Source organism: Lepidochelys kempii, chromosome 1 (genome assembly GCF_965140285.1).
Source record: "Lepidochelys kempii isolate rLepKem1 chromosome 1, rLepKem1.hap1, whole genome shotgun sequence".
NCBI lineage: Eukaryota > Metazoa > Chordata > Testudines > Cheloniidae > Lepidochelys > Lepidochelys kempii.
The window spans coordinates 63,037,220-63,053,451 of record NC_136380.1 but is presented as its reverse complement, the minus strand read 5'-3'; the positions used below and the strand labels follow the sequence as shown (position 1 = coordinate 63,053,451).

Sequence of the window (16,232 nt, the reverse complement as noted above, 5' to 3'; positions counted from 1 at the left end):
AGAGATCTAGGCCATGGTGATATCAGTGGTAACTCAACCAATTGCCATGCTTACTCTACAGCTAATTTGCGTTAAACAATTTCCCAAGTGCCACACAAATCAGCACATCTTCCAGCACCCCCTGACACAAATCAACACAATTACCCATACAACAACAACAACAACACAACAAGCACACACAATAACCCCAAACATCACTCTGATGCATAGAATGTCTATTGTGATGGGAACAGCTACCAGCATGGCTCAGAGCTCTTTATGTTTTGAATATCACCAGGTTCAATCATCACTGGTATTCTGTTTTTTGCCACCCAATTTTTTAAGTTCTGAGCCATTTTAGGTTTTATTTTTTTTTAAAGTTACTTTATGAATTATGCCCATGATACAGCTACTAGTTTCTTTTAATCCCTTGCAGTTCAAGGAGAAATACATTTTAGGAAGAACATTCCAAACAAGTTCTATCCATAATTCTATTACATTTATTCATTGTTAACACTTATTGATTGTTAAGCACCAATTGTAGTATTGGGGACTGTGCCTTTAAGGGCTGAGCTTCCCAAGCAGAGACTCTGCCCAGAGCATTGTGAAGCTCTCATTATGCACAACCCATTTGAACCAGACACAATAAAGCTAGTCTTTTGTACAAGTACCTTAAGCACTGCGTAATCCCTGAACACTATGCTTGGTGCTGGGCACACAAAGGAAGATATAGTTGCTGTCTAAGGAGATTGCAGTCAAATGCCCTGCTCTTTCTCCCATTAAAGTCAATCAAGTTTTGCCATTAATTTTAGTGGGAGCAGAGTTGTGCACTAGGTCCTTGATGCTTTAAACACTTGCCCACATGGTTGACTCTTAAGCACAGTAGTAGTCTCATTGACTTCAATTTGTAAGTGTTTTCAGGACCGAGGTGGGGGTATACGGGCCTGATATGCTGGATTTAATGGGAATGGAATGAAGTCCTAAATCAGGTATGTTAATTTAATTCTACTTTTTCTCTGAACCATGTTTATTCAAGACAGGGCCATCATAACATGTTTACATTTTTACTGACTTTAAAGCTTTCCCCGATTGCTGCTGTTGCAGAATGAATTTATGAATTACTGGTTTAACACTGAGTGTAGAGGCGTGAGAGACAATTAGAAGACTGAGTCAGTAGCAACAGGACAAATGGTCATGAAATGGTCAGGGAGGATATGGCTAAAGTAGTTATGAACATTCACAATCCATGATCCTTGCAAAGATAATATGACACCCACCGATGTGCAACCACTTCTGCAGAAGTTGAATTAGTTCCCTGAATCTGTAACTTACAAGACTTATCTAAGGAGTAAAATGTAAGCAGATTCTGCTTCGTTTGGGGCTGGTTCACTGGAGGAGAGAGATGATCTTTTTACATTTTAAATTACCCTTCTTTTTTATTACTATTTATAATTTATTTTTACTGATCTAAATTCATAAAATATTAGTTTAGAAAGCACTTTAGGAATTTGGTAGGAATATCCCAAAGGCAGAATGCCTTTTATATTCAGTTTCAGATCTACATTTCAGTGGACAAATTGCTTATACTAGGTACTCTTTGCCAGCATTATAACTATTGCTCGTTTAATTACCTTAAATATCATGTAGTAAAAGGGCATTTGTAAGGTAAATACCATAAAATTAAAAGATAAAATTCCTTTCCTGTAAAATAGAGTAATTTCCTAGTTGCAATGACTAAATAATCTGCAGGTATATATATGCACACACACACGTACATGTATACATATGGAGTTTCAGCTGAATCACAGCCCAGAATAATCAAGCATAATGCCTAGAGATGGCCCTGAACCAAAATATCAGAGCCAACACCACTGAACTTTGGGGAAGTTTAGATCTATATGGGCAATGCCCACCTCTAATTATGGCCTTCAAAATGATCCTCTTCAAAACCATACGAAATTATAGAATCCTAGAACCATAGGGTGAGAAGGGACCACAAGGGTCATCTAGTCCAACTCCCTGCCAAGATGCAGTAATTGTTGTGTCTAAACCACCCAAGACAGATGGCTATCCAGCCTCCTTTTGAAAACCTCCAGTGAAGGAGCTTCCACAACCTCCCAAGGCAGTATGTTCCAGTGTCCTACTGTTGTTACAGTTAGGAAGTTTTTTCTGAGATTTAATCTAAATCTGCTATGCTGTAGTTTGAACCTGTTGCCTCTTCTCCTGCCCTCTATGACAAGAGAGAACAACTTTTCTCCATCTTTTTTACAACAGCCTTTCCAGTACTTGAAGACTGGTATCATGTCCCCCTCTTGATCGCCTCTTTTCCAAACTAAACATACCCAGTTCATTCAGCCTTTGCTCATGTGGCTTGCACTCCATCCCTCTGATCATCTTTGTCACTTGCCTCTGGATCCTTTCCAGTTTCTCTACATCCTTTCTATACATTGGTGACCAAAACTGGACATTATACTCCAGCGGAGGCCTAACCAGTGCCAAGTAAAACAGTACTATCACCTCCCATGACTTGCATGCTATGCCTCTGTTAATGCAACCTAAAATTGCATTTGCTTTTTTTGAAACAGCAATTGCATTGCTGATTCATGTTGAGGTTGTGATCCACCACAACTCCCCACACCCAACACCACGGAGAGGTGGATAGAACACGTTTTAGAGACTACCCCCACCGGCTTGCCCAGTCTCAAGGTTTGTGGAAGAAGGATATTAGCTAAACTGTACCCTAAAGCACAGGTCCTCAAAATGCAGAAGACTGTTCGGGGAGACACAGCTGGGGCCTGGGCCAGCCCCCACATGGGGGTGGGGAGGGAGACCACCCAGCTCCGTTTCTGGCCTTGGACCTGGTCAGGGCTCTGCTCCCAGACCCACCCCTGCCCCCAGCTGTGTCCAGCCTCAGCTCCTTTAGCCCGTCTGTATCCTCTTCCCCTCACTCCCTCAGAGCCACGAGTCCACTCCCAGTGCTGGCTCGGGGGGTGGGAGGGGCCCTGAAAAGTTTGGGGATCACTACCCTAAAGGCTGGGAGCATTTCTCCTGGAGCTCTGCTGGTCCAGGCACTCCAACACGAGGTACTCCAACCAGGCACTAAACCGTAGTTACGTCTACAGTGCGGACATCCTTTTCTATTCAAGCCACCCAAATAATATGTAAACTTTACCCCTTCAGTATTCAGCTTGTCCTCCTAGCAATGTCCCAGATGTGACACTGATAGAAAGTCCAAGACAGAGGCAGCATATTACTCTCAATCTGTCACGAGGGAAGGAAGCACCATCATTCTCCGGGTTTACTCATTACTTACTCAAACTTCCATTTACTTCAGTGGAAGTTTAGCTTGAGTAAGAACCAACTAAAAATGGTCTCAGAACCTTAGGCTGAAAGAGGATACAATGAAAATGTGCTTGATTCAAGTGAATGTTATAGAAACTAAGCACTTCATTATGATATATGCTCAATAATTACTGTAAAAATTCAAAATATCAAAAGGTTTAAGTGAACATTAGGGATAATGCTTAGAAAGGTGTATCATTTACTTCCATGGGAGCTGGATTGAGCCCCAAAACCTTCATCACTTGGGTAATAAAATAATCCATTTTATGCTGGAGAATGGAAAACAAGCGGCTAGAATAATAGAAAAATGTTTATTTAGCCTTTTTATTTTAGCTGCGCTCACTAAAAATGCCTACAAAAATAATATCTTGTGCAACAAAAATATTTTGTACAAAAATGCTACCAGAACTCTGACTTATTAAGTTTTAAGAAGCAGATTGATCAGATGTTGGAAGTCTATTTCTTATTTTATTCACCTGCACTCAAAAATAATTTTTTTGTTTCCAAAACAATCAACCTATTATGCATGTAGAGTGTAAGGAATATAGAAATATTTACAGTATAGAAGTTAAAAGACAATTGTTTTGAAATCAGCATCTACTTCTCTGTACATATTTTTCTTTAGCAATAGTTACATTTCTCAGAGCTTACTGTATCAAATGTTATTGTGTGGGAATGGCCATAGCTCACCGTAACACTATAATTAAAAACAAGGTTGTCCAGTATACATTCGCTACACTAATGCAGTATTCACCACTTTTATACAAAATTTACTATGCGCAGGATTTTGGCAGCTGAGTCATCCCCCAACCTGTCAAGATCTAAAAGCTTATGACATAGTTAAGGCCAATTTCCTCACTTAAAAGAATGTGATGACTGATTAGTAATTCACTTATTCAGATCTGAGACTAGACATCCACATTCCCACACACCATCAGAATATTTTTTTTAAATCATAGGGACAATTATACAGTCAATTGGTAATTAAGCTGCCTCCCACAAGCTATTTGTCTGTGTCTACAAAGTTTTTGCAAGACAAAAGCTGGGCTACAATGTCTCAGTCTACTGTACCTATCTGTTTCATATTGTGAGATAATGGGGCTCATTTCTGCAGAGCCACAAGTTTACCTCTCAAATTAATAATTTTTGGAACACTATATTATTGTTTTCAAATAAAATACAAAAATATAATTATATCAATGTTCAGACAAATAAACCATCCTAGTAGCTCCATTGAAGTAAAGGGGCTACTCACATGCTTCAGGTTAAACATGTGCTTAAGTATCTTGCTGAACCAGCACCGAAGATGGGAAGGAAGAGAAAGAAACTGTTGATACTATATTTAAATAAGTTCAGTTCTACTCTGAAAACTGACTACAAATGACATGCTTCCAGGTTTACCGTCTCAGGCCCAGATCCACAAAGGTACTTGGATACCTAAACCCCAAACTTAGGCACCTAAGTCCCAGTTTTAGGTGTCACTGCGATCCACAAAATCCAGCTTGGCTGCTGCCTGAAACCCTGTAGGAGCTTAACTTACTCAGCACCTACATTTTCAGGGCAAAAGTTTCTTGGGCAGGGCCGGCTCTACCGTTTTTGCTGCCCCAAGCAGTTCGCCCAATTGCTGCCGCTGCGAGCGGCTGAAGATAGAAGCTGCTGCCAAATTGCCGCCACGGATGGCTGAACATAGGCGCTACCGCCGATTTACCACTGTGGGCGGCTGAAGAGAGAGGTTGCCGCAGAATTGCCACCGCCGTGGAAACACCCTAATGGCACACGGACGGCCGCCTCTTGCAGATTGCCGCCCCAAGCACCTGCTTGGAACGCTGGTGCCTGGAGCCGGCCCTGTCCCTAGGCACCTATGTCTCTGCCTCAAGGGATGACCCTGGTGCTACACTGTAGGTGTCCGGATGTCTGTCTCCCGCCTAAGATCCAGAGTGATCCACAAACCACAGAAGATGGGCGTCCCTCTGCCTATCTCACCCAGGGGGCTGTATCTGGTAGGCCTTCTCAAACTGCCTTCTGAATTGGGTCCCTTTCAAAAAGTGGCGAGAAGAGGAAGTGGGGTTGCTGCTGTTGCCCTCCTTATAACTTTTAACCCAGTGGTCAGAGCACCTACCTGGGATGTGGGAGGTTCAATTTCTCCCTCTGCCTGATGAGGAGAAAGGGATTTGAATAGAAATCTCTCACACCTCTCAGCTCGGGGATATTCTGAGACGGGGCTCCCTCAGTCTCTCCTGTTGAAGTGATTCCACTTTAGATTAGATAACTAAAGAGTCATTGAGCCAGAGCATATGTGAGAATGACTCGATAGTCTGATGGCTTGGGCATCCACCGGGGATGCAGGAGACCCAGGATCCAGCTCCTTGGTGCCAGTGATTCTTATTATTTATCCAGAGTGGAATAGCTTCAACAGGAGAGATTGAGGGACATCCCCCCTGACATCAGAATATCCCATAGCTCAATGGTTAGAGCACTCTCCTGACCCATATATGAGACTCCTTGTCAAATCCTTTTTCCTCTTCAGGCAGAGGCGGGGAATTGTATCTAGGTCTCCTGCATCCCAGGTGACTGAATTAGCCACTTCACTCAAAGTTAGACACCACTGCTTTCCACTCCTCCTCCTCCTCTTTGCTATGTGCAGTGAGGCACCTAACTCATTCTCACAAGAAATGACATCGGCACTAAGCTGCCTGACTCCAGGAGAGGGGTTCCTGGTTTGCATTGCTAGCAGAGATAGGCACCTCCCTGAAGCCTGGATTTAGGCACCTATTTCCATGAGAGGGGTGGGACTTAGTACACACCCCTCTCATCATCATCTCTTAGAGGCTAGTTTAGGCAGCTCTCAGCCTAACATGCTGGCTTTTGTGGATCACATTCTAAGGCTCCTATCTCTCCCCGTTCATTGTATAGGGAGCTTAGGTGCCTAAATCAGGCTTTGTGGATCCCATTGTTGTTCCAGTGATTTTTCTAGGCCCCTAAAGGTTAGGTGCTGTGACACTTAGCATCGCAATGCTTATGCCCCTTGTGGATCTGCACCATGGTGCTTTCCTGATCAAATTTTCTCAGTTTACAATTAAAAAGATGCTTCCCCACCCCTAACTGCCAGCCCCACAAACTCAACCTAGGATTTTAAAGTCAAGTAATGTCCTTTCTGACACATGTATCATCACCAGTAAAAATATTGTTTGATGGTACTTGGCAATAATAAAATTCAACAGGGCTAAAAGTAGTAAAAACATACATATGTCAATTAAGTCGGCAAGTATGATTTGGAACACACACACAGAGCCACTCTGTTGAGTAAGAGAGAGTGATTTTTGCAACTAGAACTGCACGTTAACACATAGGTCAGATGTCTAGATATTAAAAAGTAGTTAGCCAGTCTCTTGAGAGGCATTGGTAATACACACCAGCGCCACATATTTTTAGACAATATAGTAAGCCACAGTATTACCCAAACACTTCTGTGTAGAGCTCAATTGCTCCATTGACATTTTAGTTCTGTTGAGAAGATGCTCATCAAGGGGAGCAGAAGCAGCAGTGCAATATACTAGTGGGATTATGTGGAAAGTCAAGGAGTGGATTGTGAGGTATGAACTCTGATTTATTTAATATGGTGCAGTACTGACTGGTTCTGTGCTTTAGAACCAAGCTTATAATAATATTATATATAATATAAAATATATTGAAGGGGAAATCTGACTAAAGCAAAGCTGACACTAATAACCCCTTGAAAACTCAAGTACCTTTGAACAAAAAATGACCTTTTTGTAGCCTGGGTTATTTTTTTATCCACACAGCTGTCAGTAGTGGAAATGCTTTGATCTTTGGTCTTAATGAACTCGTACCAATTTTCAAAAGTGCTCAACATTCATAGTTAGGATGCTTCATACAATTTTTAAAAGAGCTCGGCTCCCATTTAGTTACCAAAGTTAAGAACCTCTGATGGCTTACATGTGATTCTGACCTAAAGATGAAATAGGCTTCACTGGGATCTCAGTTAACGTCAAACTCAATCACTAGCTGGTATGTAAACTATATTTCTCAACATCCTGATGCTATAGTGATCCAAACTACTGCCTTTTTTTTATTTGTTTTTTGGATGGGAGAGGAGAGGCTAAGTCAAGATTCAAATCTATTTCCCTGTTTGGTATCACATTAAAGCTACTTCTAAGCCACTGGGAAGGCTACCAGTCTTGTCTGTAAATATTATTGCATTAAGGGGTTGTTAGACCCATTTCATTTTTTAAAATTTACCATGTAAAGAATATGGGGACTAGGGGGCCTGATACAAAGCCCACTGAAGTGAACTGAAGTCTTTCTTCTGCCTGGAATAGGCTTTGGATCGGGCTTTAAGATGGGAAACTGAAAGCTAGATCTGACCAAATCTGTATGAAACCCAAGTTTATAAGTGCTGTATGGGAAACAAACAAAAGCTAATTACGGTGATCTTAAAGTTAATACACTTCATCATCTATAGGATAATTTGGTACACATGGATAGATCAATGATATATTTTCAGTCATAAGGCGGGGGGTTTTACAATGAAGACACGACAGCTGTTTTTGCTAAACATGATGCAGTACTGACTGGCACTATGCTTGAGAACCAAGAGATAAAATGTATGGAAGGGAAAATCTCAGTCACCCCAGAGTCGTCCTTGCTATGGGAGGAAGCTGTTTGGCAGATGGGTGACAGCTATAATTTTCATTGAAATCTGAAAAACCTATCTAAATGTGAAAGGAGGAGAAATTTTTTCCCCCTCAGTATAGGATGTGAGGAAGGGAAAATAACTAAACTGCCCTTTTAGTTTATTGAGATATAGTGTAAAATAGACTCAAAGCAACTAATATCCTCACAATTTTGCATGGTAAGGCATTTTAACACAGTTTTTCTCATGTAAAGAAAACCAAGAAAAACAGAGTCATTATGACTTTACCCACCTACTGACAAAGCCTGAGAAGATCTTATTTCTCAGACCTTTGTCAAATTTCCAGTCTATCTAGTGGTAATTCTCTTCCTCTCTTATAAGATAAATATGTGACATAGTCTCAAAGGACAATAGCTTTTCATGTGTGAAAACAAATTTTGATCACTCTCTCTCCTTGTGCTCCACTCTTTAACCTTATTCTTCTGGCCACAGGAATAAAGTCTGCTTCTGGTCTTTTACATAATTTAGGAAACAGAATATATGCTGAGAGAACAAATGCATAATTGGTAGATTGTTTTGGAGGATTTTTTTGCATGTCTGTTGTATACTTTTTAAGTTTGCAGTGTTGTTGTAGCTGTGTTGCTCCTAGGATATTAGAGAGGCAACGTGGGTGCGGTAACATCTTTTACTGAACCAACTTCGGTTGGTGAAAGAGACAAGCTTTTCAGCTACACAGCTTCTGTGCTACGGAGTTTTCATGCTTTGGGTCTGAAGAAGAGCTTTGTGTAACTTTCAGAGTAACAGCCGTGTTAGTCTGTATTCGCAAAAAGAAAAGGAGGACTTGTGGCACCTTAGAGACTAACCAATTTATTTGAGCATAAGCTTTCGTGAGCTACAGTGAGCTGTACCTCATGAAAGCTTATGCTCAAATAAATTGGTTAGTCTCTAAGGTGCCACAAGTACTACTTTTCTTTGTGTAGCTTGAAAGCATCTCTCTTTCACCAACAGAAGTTGGCCCAATAAAAGATATTACCTCACTCACCTTGTCTCACTAATATACCTTTAAATTGATTTTAATAAGACAGATAATAGAAGAACATACACAGAGAGAATTGCAAGGTGCTTAAAAGAAATGAAAAAGAAAACTATTTTATGATGAAAATAGTGAAACTGAATATATACCTAATAAAAGGAATATTAACGCCCAAGGGCTGGGGATTCAGCAATTGTGGAAGTTGTTAAGAAAGTTGCTCTTGCTACCGAGCTGCTCTCCACCATGTAAGCATTCATTGTGGGGAAAAAATAGGCACTCAATTTTCAAATGCAAGTCAATGGGCTCCAGGTAGGCACAGCAATTCACCCAGCTGTAAGCTGCACTCATCATATTATGTTTCTTTGGAACACACAAATTGCCATGCTGGATCAGTACTTTGTTACTTGTTCATCACCTAGGGCTTGTTCAGTTCTGCACAAAAAACCAGAGAAAAAACCTCCTCCTATCTATTAAGCTTAAGATTTCTAACAAGAAATAGATGACAACATAAGAAAACATTGTCACAATGTTTGGGGTACAATCCAGACCAGTGAGGGCTCATGTCATCACTTGCTCTGCACCTTGGGTGTCTTACAATGCTTTGTTGCTGCAGCTCCCAGCCTAGGATGCTCACAACCAGCCCATCAGCATGCAGGTTACACTGTGAAGTGTCTATGTACTAGACAGCCCTGGTTCAGCAGCTCTGACCCTAGCAGTCTGTCTACAGCCCCACAGGCCATCTTTGGCTTCCACCAGCCTTGGTTACAACCCACAAGGTGACACCAACGCACTCCCAGTCCTGAATTTCCCCAAAACTCTGTGCTCTGCTATATCCAGCCCTCTCCTGCACAGTTCAGAGAAATAATAGTGTTTCTTTGTTCTTCTAGAGACACAAAAGCACATCACAGCTTATTAACTTAACTGGGGGAAATACACCCTTCCATTTAAACACAGCACCGAGTTGGCTCATAGTAAAAATAACACAAATTTATTATCAATAGGACATAGGCTGAGTGATGCCAAGTAAAAGGAATAAAGTTAGAAAGGTGAAAGACACACCTAAAAGTCTCACACTTAATCTAGCAAGGTATAGGCTTTGTTCAAGATGATTTCTGTCACCAGTCATTCTTCTTCCCAGCCAGGGCTGACTTCCCCTCAGTCATACCTTCCACAGAAATACAAAATGCTGGTTTCTCTTGTCTTCCTATGTGAAAGTTCTTTGACTAAGCAGGTTCCTCACCTATATTCAGTTTCCAGAAACTTCAACCCCAATCCTTGGTTGAAGGGACCCATCTTTCTCAGCTTGCAAGAGTTCTGGCCCCTTGATCTGTCTAGTGATGTATCATTTAGGAGTTATCTGCATCTCCTCTTACAGTCTAATAAATCTTTGAAAAGCATCTCTCTCAAAGTTCATTGACTTTGCCTCAAGAGGCAGGATGACCTCCTGCTGTTCTTCCCTTCCTGCAGTCTTCCTATTCCCCTGCTAATTTCTGTGCACATAGGGCTTCCACTGTTTTTGGTCACACCTGCCTTAATTTCTTTGGAGACCATTAGATAGCTGTGACATTCCCTCCTGTCTGGGTGAGACCTGTTTCTTCCGTTGTTTGGGTGACAGACTGTAAAGCATAGTATTAATGAATCATAGAAGATTTGGGTTGGAAGAGACCTCAGGAGGTCATCTAGTCTAACCCCCTGCTCAAAGCAGGACCAACACCAACTAAATAATGAGTATTCATGAGTATTCAACTAAAAATGTGTATTCATAATTCCTTGTGTCGTCGTTAATACACACAATTCACAATGACATTAATCACCAGTGTATTGCAGGCATTCATAAAAGAGATTGCTCTGTACACTTCCATAACACAGTGATATTGTATACAATCAGTTGATTCAATTGCTTATCACTTGAGGTTCAGCCTCCACCCCATCTTTATAGACCAGTAAACCTATACAATGCATTCTTTGAAAAGCAAAACCCCGACCAAGCTTCTGTCTCCTACTGGGTGTAGATGCCATGCTGTCTCCTCACCCACTTGTTATTTTAATAGCCAGGTAAAAATGGATCTTCATTGTCTTTGTCTGAAGACCAGGCTGGTCAGAGAATCAAATACACATTCCTTTGTCTAAGGCAGACCTGTTCACCAACTTTCCCTGACGTCTATTTTACACAAACTCTCGTCATAATTCTAGTATATATCCATAATTCTTCAAACACTCTGCATACGTACATCACATATGAATATTAATGAACAGTGAGTTGTTAATTTTCAAATAATACCTCACAGGACACATTGTGTACAAAGATTATTACAGATGTGTGTAGGGTGTGAATACAGGAGTGCTCACAGGTGTAAAGGTTTGTCTTGTAACCAGCATTGCTGCAGAATGTCACTGTGAATGTTGTCCCTAGCTATCTAGTAGCATGCTGGGTGTATTATACATTCACAGGCAAATGCTGTAAGTGCTTCAGGTATAACTACAAGCATGAAAATAGTATGTGATCATGTAATTAAAGACTGATGTTCATCATTCTGTGAGAGACAGCACAGAGGGGGATGAGACATACTTTGCCAGTGGGTTTCACCAATGTTTGCTGACAGAAGAGGAATGGTGATACTCAGGATCTTGGCTTCCATCCCAAACTCTGAAGGGCAGTGTGCTCTAGTGGTCATAGACCCTTTTGCCCCCATCTCTTCTTAAATCTGACCCTTCTGCTCCATCCCCTCCAACCTGTCCCTGTCCCCATTCTGCCTCTTCCTCTTCTCCAGATCCTAATCCTAGTCTAACTCCCAGACTTCTTATCGCAGTCCTAGTCCCTACCCCTGGGGCTCCTCATCCCAGTTCCAGTCTCTTTGTCTAGCTCATCCCAATGTCTCTTCCACCCCTTGCTCCTTATCCAATCTCAGTTTTTCCCTCACCCACTGACTTCCAGTCCCCATCCTCATCCTCGTTCCTATCCCCTGTGCTGCCAGTCTCCTTACCCATCCAGTCCCAGTTTCTCTCCCCACAGGCTTGCCAGCTCTGACTCCTCCCCTCCATCCCCAAGGTTCCCTCTCCCAGTTTACTTCCTCTGCCCCTCCCTCCATGTCTGGTTCTTGTCTCCTCTACATTTAAGCCAGGTGGTGTCATTCTCCATATTGTCTGGGAACCCGCAGTGGGAGTGTTGAGAGCACAAGAGCAGATAAAACAGATAAAGAACAGGAATTTCATACTTTTAACACTTAGTTTGCAGTGATAGTGTGGCCAATTGCATACCTGTCCCACTGGCTATCTGTACACCTGGATATTTATATTGTGCTCATCGTCATGACTTCTGAGCATTTACTAAGACATTAGATCATATAATAATACTTCCTTACATTACAGGGCTTTTTCAGGCTAATTTAATAATTTCTGTAAGGCGCTTTGATCACGTAGGAGAACTTTAGACTTACTATGTTTTTAGCGCAAACAAAAATGGACCTTGGGCAATAGTTATCAAATTGGAGAGTTATAATCTTTTGGTAAAACTCCCCAAGATACTGAAGTTTCATCTTGTAAATGATGTACAGCAAACAAGTGAAAATGGCATGTAGAAATTGCTCAAACTCAGTTTTCTGTTTTTATTTATGCTTCAGATCTCTGAAAGTCATCTTATATTGGAAAAATGTCTTAAAGATTTATGTGGCCACCTCAAAAACATTCTAAATTATTTTAAAATATCTGACATGTCACCAAGATATTTTTACATGTTTGCAATGGTTGGTCAGAGTTGAGCAAAAAACAAAACAAGACAAGACACTGTTCACTTGTACACACAGCTGAAACACTGGAACCAATTAGCATCTGCATTTCTTCCTGCAAAAAATGGTTCATATTTTACTATATTTAGCTGATTGTTCTAGCAGTATCGTCATCTTCATGGATATGCTTTATTTCCCGTTCTCAGGGACCTGAATCTATTGGTTCATAGATTCATAGATTCATAGATATTTAGGTCAGTGGTTATATCACTATGGTTCTCCATGCAAAACTTGTATTGGACTGATATCAAATGGGAGTGACTATTATTTATTTATTATACAGCACTACTAATGTGCATGAGACTTTACAGAACAAGTCAAAAAATGGATTCCCTGACCAGAAAAGCTTCCAATCTAAAGTTATTCATGAGTGTTTGCAAGATCAGGGCTTTTGTTAGGACAAGAACAGCAGGTGACAACAACACAGGCAGGAGGGGGGTAGACAAGGACACTGCCATTATGTGGTCACTTCGGAGGGTAGTGCTTGTGTACTGTAAGCAATAATCAATATATAGTGAAATCAATGAAAGCAGTAGATGCTCTGTGCTCTGCCCTCTGAAAATCAGTTCAGTTATTTAGGTATCTAAATATGAATTGAGCAGCTTAGCTTTAGGCGCCCACGTCTGAAAATAGTGGCCTATGCCAATTTCGGGTCTCATTAATTTCAATGAGAGTTGTGAGAAAAGTCCCTAGTTGGCTTTGAAAATCTAACAATAGTTTTCATCTGATGGATTTTTCTGCAGTAATATGTTCAAAGGCTACTGTTTATTCAACTGAATCAATTTTATACACACAGCATGGGAGAATGAGCTGGATTCTATTTTGGCACACACATTATCAACAGGACTGTAAATAGAGTTTATAGGTAGGCACGGGGTCAAGATTACTGGAATCTAGTCCCAGATCTGCTCATGAATTACTGGGTGACTTTGAGCTAGTTATTCAAACCTTTCCATATCTCAGGCTAACCATTAGTAAAGTGGTTAAAATAAAGACTAACTCAAAGGGATGCAGTAAAGCTTAATGAACTGATATTTGTAAAGATTTTTGAGCTCTTTGGAAGACGTGCTCTATAACTTCAAGCAGAGCCATCCCTTGAGTAGGGTGAATCGGGGTGTCCACTCTGGACCCTGTGCTTTGGGGAGGCCCTGCAGGCCGATGCGATTGGCCAGCATGGTTGGTCCTAGAAGAGATGAATCCCTCACTTGCGCCCCAGCCCCCCCCTGCTCCGGGCCCTACACTTTGGGGGGCCCCACGGGCCGGTGCGATTGGCTGGTGCGGTTGCTCCCGGAAGAGACGAATCCGTCACTTCCGCCATGAGCTCTGCACCCCCCCAGAGACGACCCTGACTGCAAGGTATTACTATTATGCTATGATGAGATAGGTTGTCTTTCCTACTTAAAACAATGCTTCCTGGTGTTTTGCTATTGATTGACAACTGCTATCAAAATCCTAACCCACATCCATTTCCTCATAAGTGTTTTGAATTGTATGCAATTGTGCTGTAAAGAACAATGGTTTACACTGTCTAGTTAGTAGTTAAACTGGCTATTTAACTTCCATAAAGAATGAGAAGCATGAGATAGTATTTCCAGCTTCAAATAAAGCCCATCAAAAACCTTTTGTTTTTCAAGAATACGTTAGAAATTTTCCAGAATGTTAGAAATATATATTTATTTCATATGTAACTTTGTTATTTCCTGGTTTTCTTCCAAGACATCTTACCCTTTATCTTGCCAGGACAGAGTGTGTTGTCTGACCACTTCCCCATCGTAATTAAGGATTTAAACCACTTGCTTACGCACAACTGAGACCATCATACCTAACCCCAGAGGAGGCCAGAAACTCCCAGCACACTGCTTTTCCCAGGCCAGCCAAGGGGCCCAGAGCATGGAAGGACAACATGCTGTATGTTAGAGGGCTGTCAGATGGTTGCAATCCAAACGAGTGGAAACCTTTACAACAGTGATGGGTGAGATTTGAAGCTTCTCTCTCTAAAATATATTGCAAAACTTTCACCATAAGAGGTAGGTATAGTATTTCAAACACTGGTCTTAAAAATTCAATAAGTAGGAGTCTCTCCCAATGAAGTGAGGTTTAGCTGGAAGCTTTGCTATAACTCTGTAGCATATGTTCAGCAATGAGTGACATAGAATCACAGGCTTGCAATGAGCTAATTTAAAAACAAAGTATATATTGAAATGGCACAGACTCCTTCATGAATCTCACTCCAAGCATTCGGTCTGCTCTTGCCTCATTCTCCAGCATCAGTGCCTCAGAGGAGAGTCTAGCCCAGGTCTCTGGAAGGGGTACAGGGCATAAAAAAATAACAGGTGGGCAGTGTTTCATATCTCCCTGGTTTTGGAATGGGAACCTTTCCATTGATTTCAGTGGGCTTTGGATCAGGCCCCTAGTACTTGACTAATTTTTAAAACAACCAGCATAATATAAAATAAGATTTAAAGCAAGGGGCTGTTAATTCTGGATTATGATTTTGATGTGAATGGGGGTTATAGATCATGAATATCAAACCAGTATGAATCACTTAGTTTTACATGATAGCAGTTATGCACCATTATTTCTATACTGTTGTCTTGTGTGAGACTTTGGTAATCTGGATAGCTTAGTAGCTATTGTTCTATCTCTTTTTTAAGGCCAGCATTGAAAGACTTTACAATAACAATTCATCTGGTATTCTATACCACCAAACAGTACATGAGGACTAAGCAGGATGGAGATGTATTGGATACAAGTCCACGTGGCAACATTTTTGAAATACTGTTATACTGTCATAATTTGAGGACAGGGTGTTTTCTTAGGATAAGTCAACAGTGGGAGGGAAAGACAACTGTCAAATGACACACTCACGCGCACACAGCTTTTAGGTGTGGGGACTGCTCTGTCTACAGGCATATTTAGTTTGAAAGAGCCTCTGTCCAAAAGATTCAGTTCAGAGTAGTTAAGAGGGAAGAAATGACCACAGTGGGTTTTTAGCTTTTACTTTTAAGTTAGTCTGAAATGACCCACAGTTTGAAACTATGAAGCTGTCCAGATTTATTGTGTTCTGGAGCCATTAATTATAGTGTGTCCCATTTCTGTTTATTTGTCTTAGTTCTTCTCGGTGTTGAAAGACTACCCTCATGGACATAAAAAAGACTATCTAGCTTCATCTGTCTCACCATCTTCTCTGGCTCAAGCCCTTGTGGTAGGGCACTTCCCCAGACTACTGGAAACAGCCAGATGCAGTGGTGGTATACTGAGTTAAGAAACAGTAGTCATTTAAGATGTCAATATGAATATATATAAAAAAATAGAGTATATTAGCATACTACAATGTATGTCAGATTCCAGAGCAAATAAAACCAAGTATCTATGGGGTATGCTGGAGATCTGCATAATTTGGCAGTTTTTATTTGGAAAAAACTCCCTTAGTTTCCTT

At 41.1% G+C, this 16,232-nt stretch overlaps 1 long non-coding RNA gene across 1 annotated transcript in view; it reads left to right on the top strand.

The window, feature by feature from the left end:
• LOC140903332 (uncharacterized) overlaps nt 1-15,985 on the top strand; it is a 31,285-nt gene extending 15,300 nt beyond the window's left edge. Inside the window, exons 2-3 of the long non-coding RNA XR_012156228.1 lie at nt 14,534-14,765; nt 15,906-15,985. This is a non-coding gene — a long non-coding RNA (uncharacterized LOC140903332). The remainder of the gene's footprint in view (nt 1-14,533; nt 14,766-15,905) is intronic.
• Nucleotides 15,986-16,232: the final 247 nt, after the last annotated feature.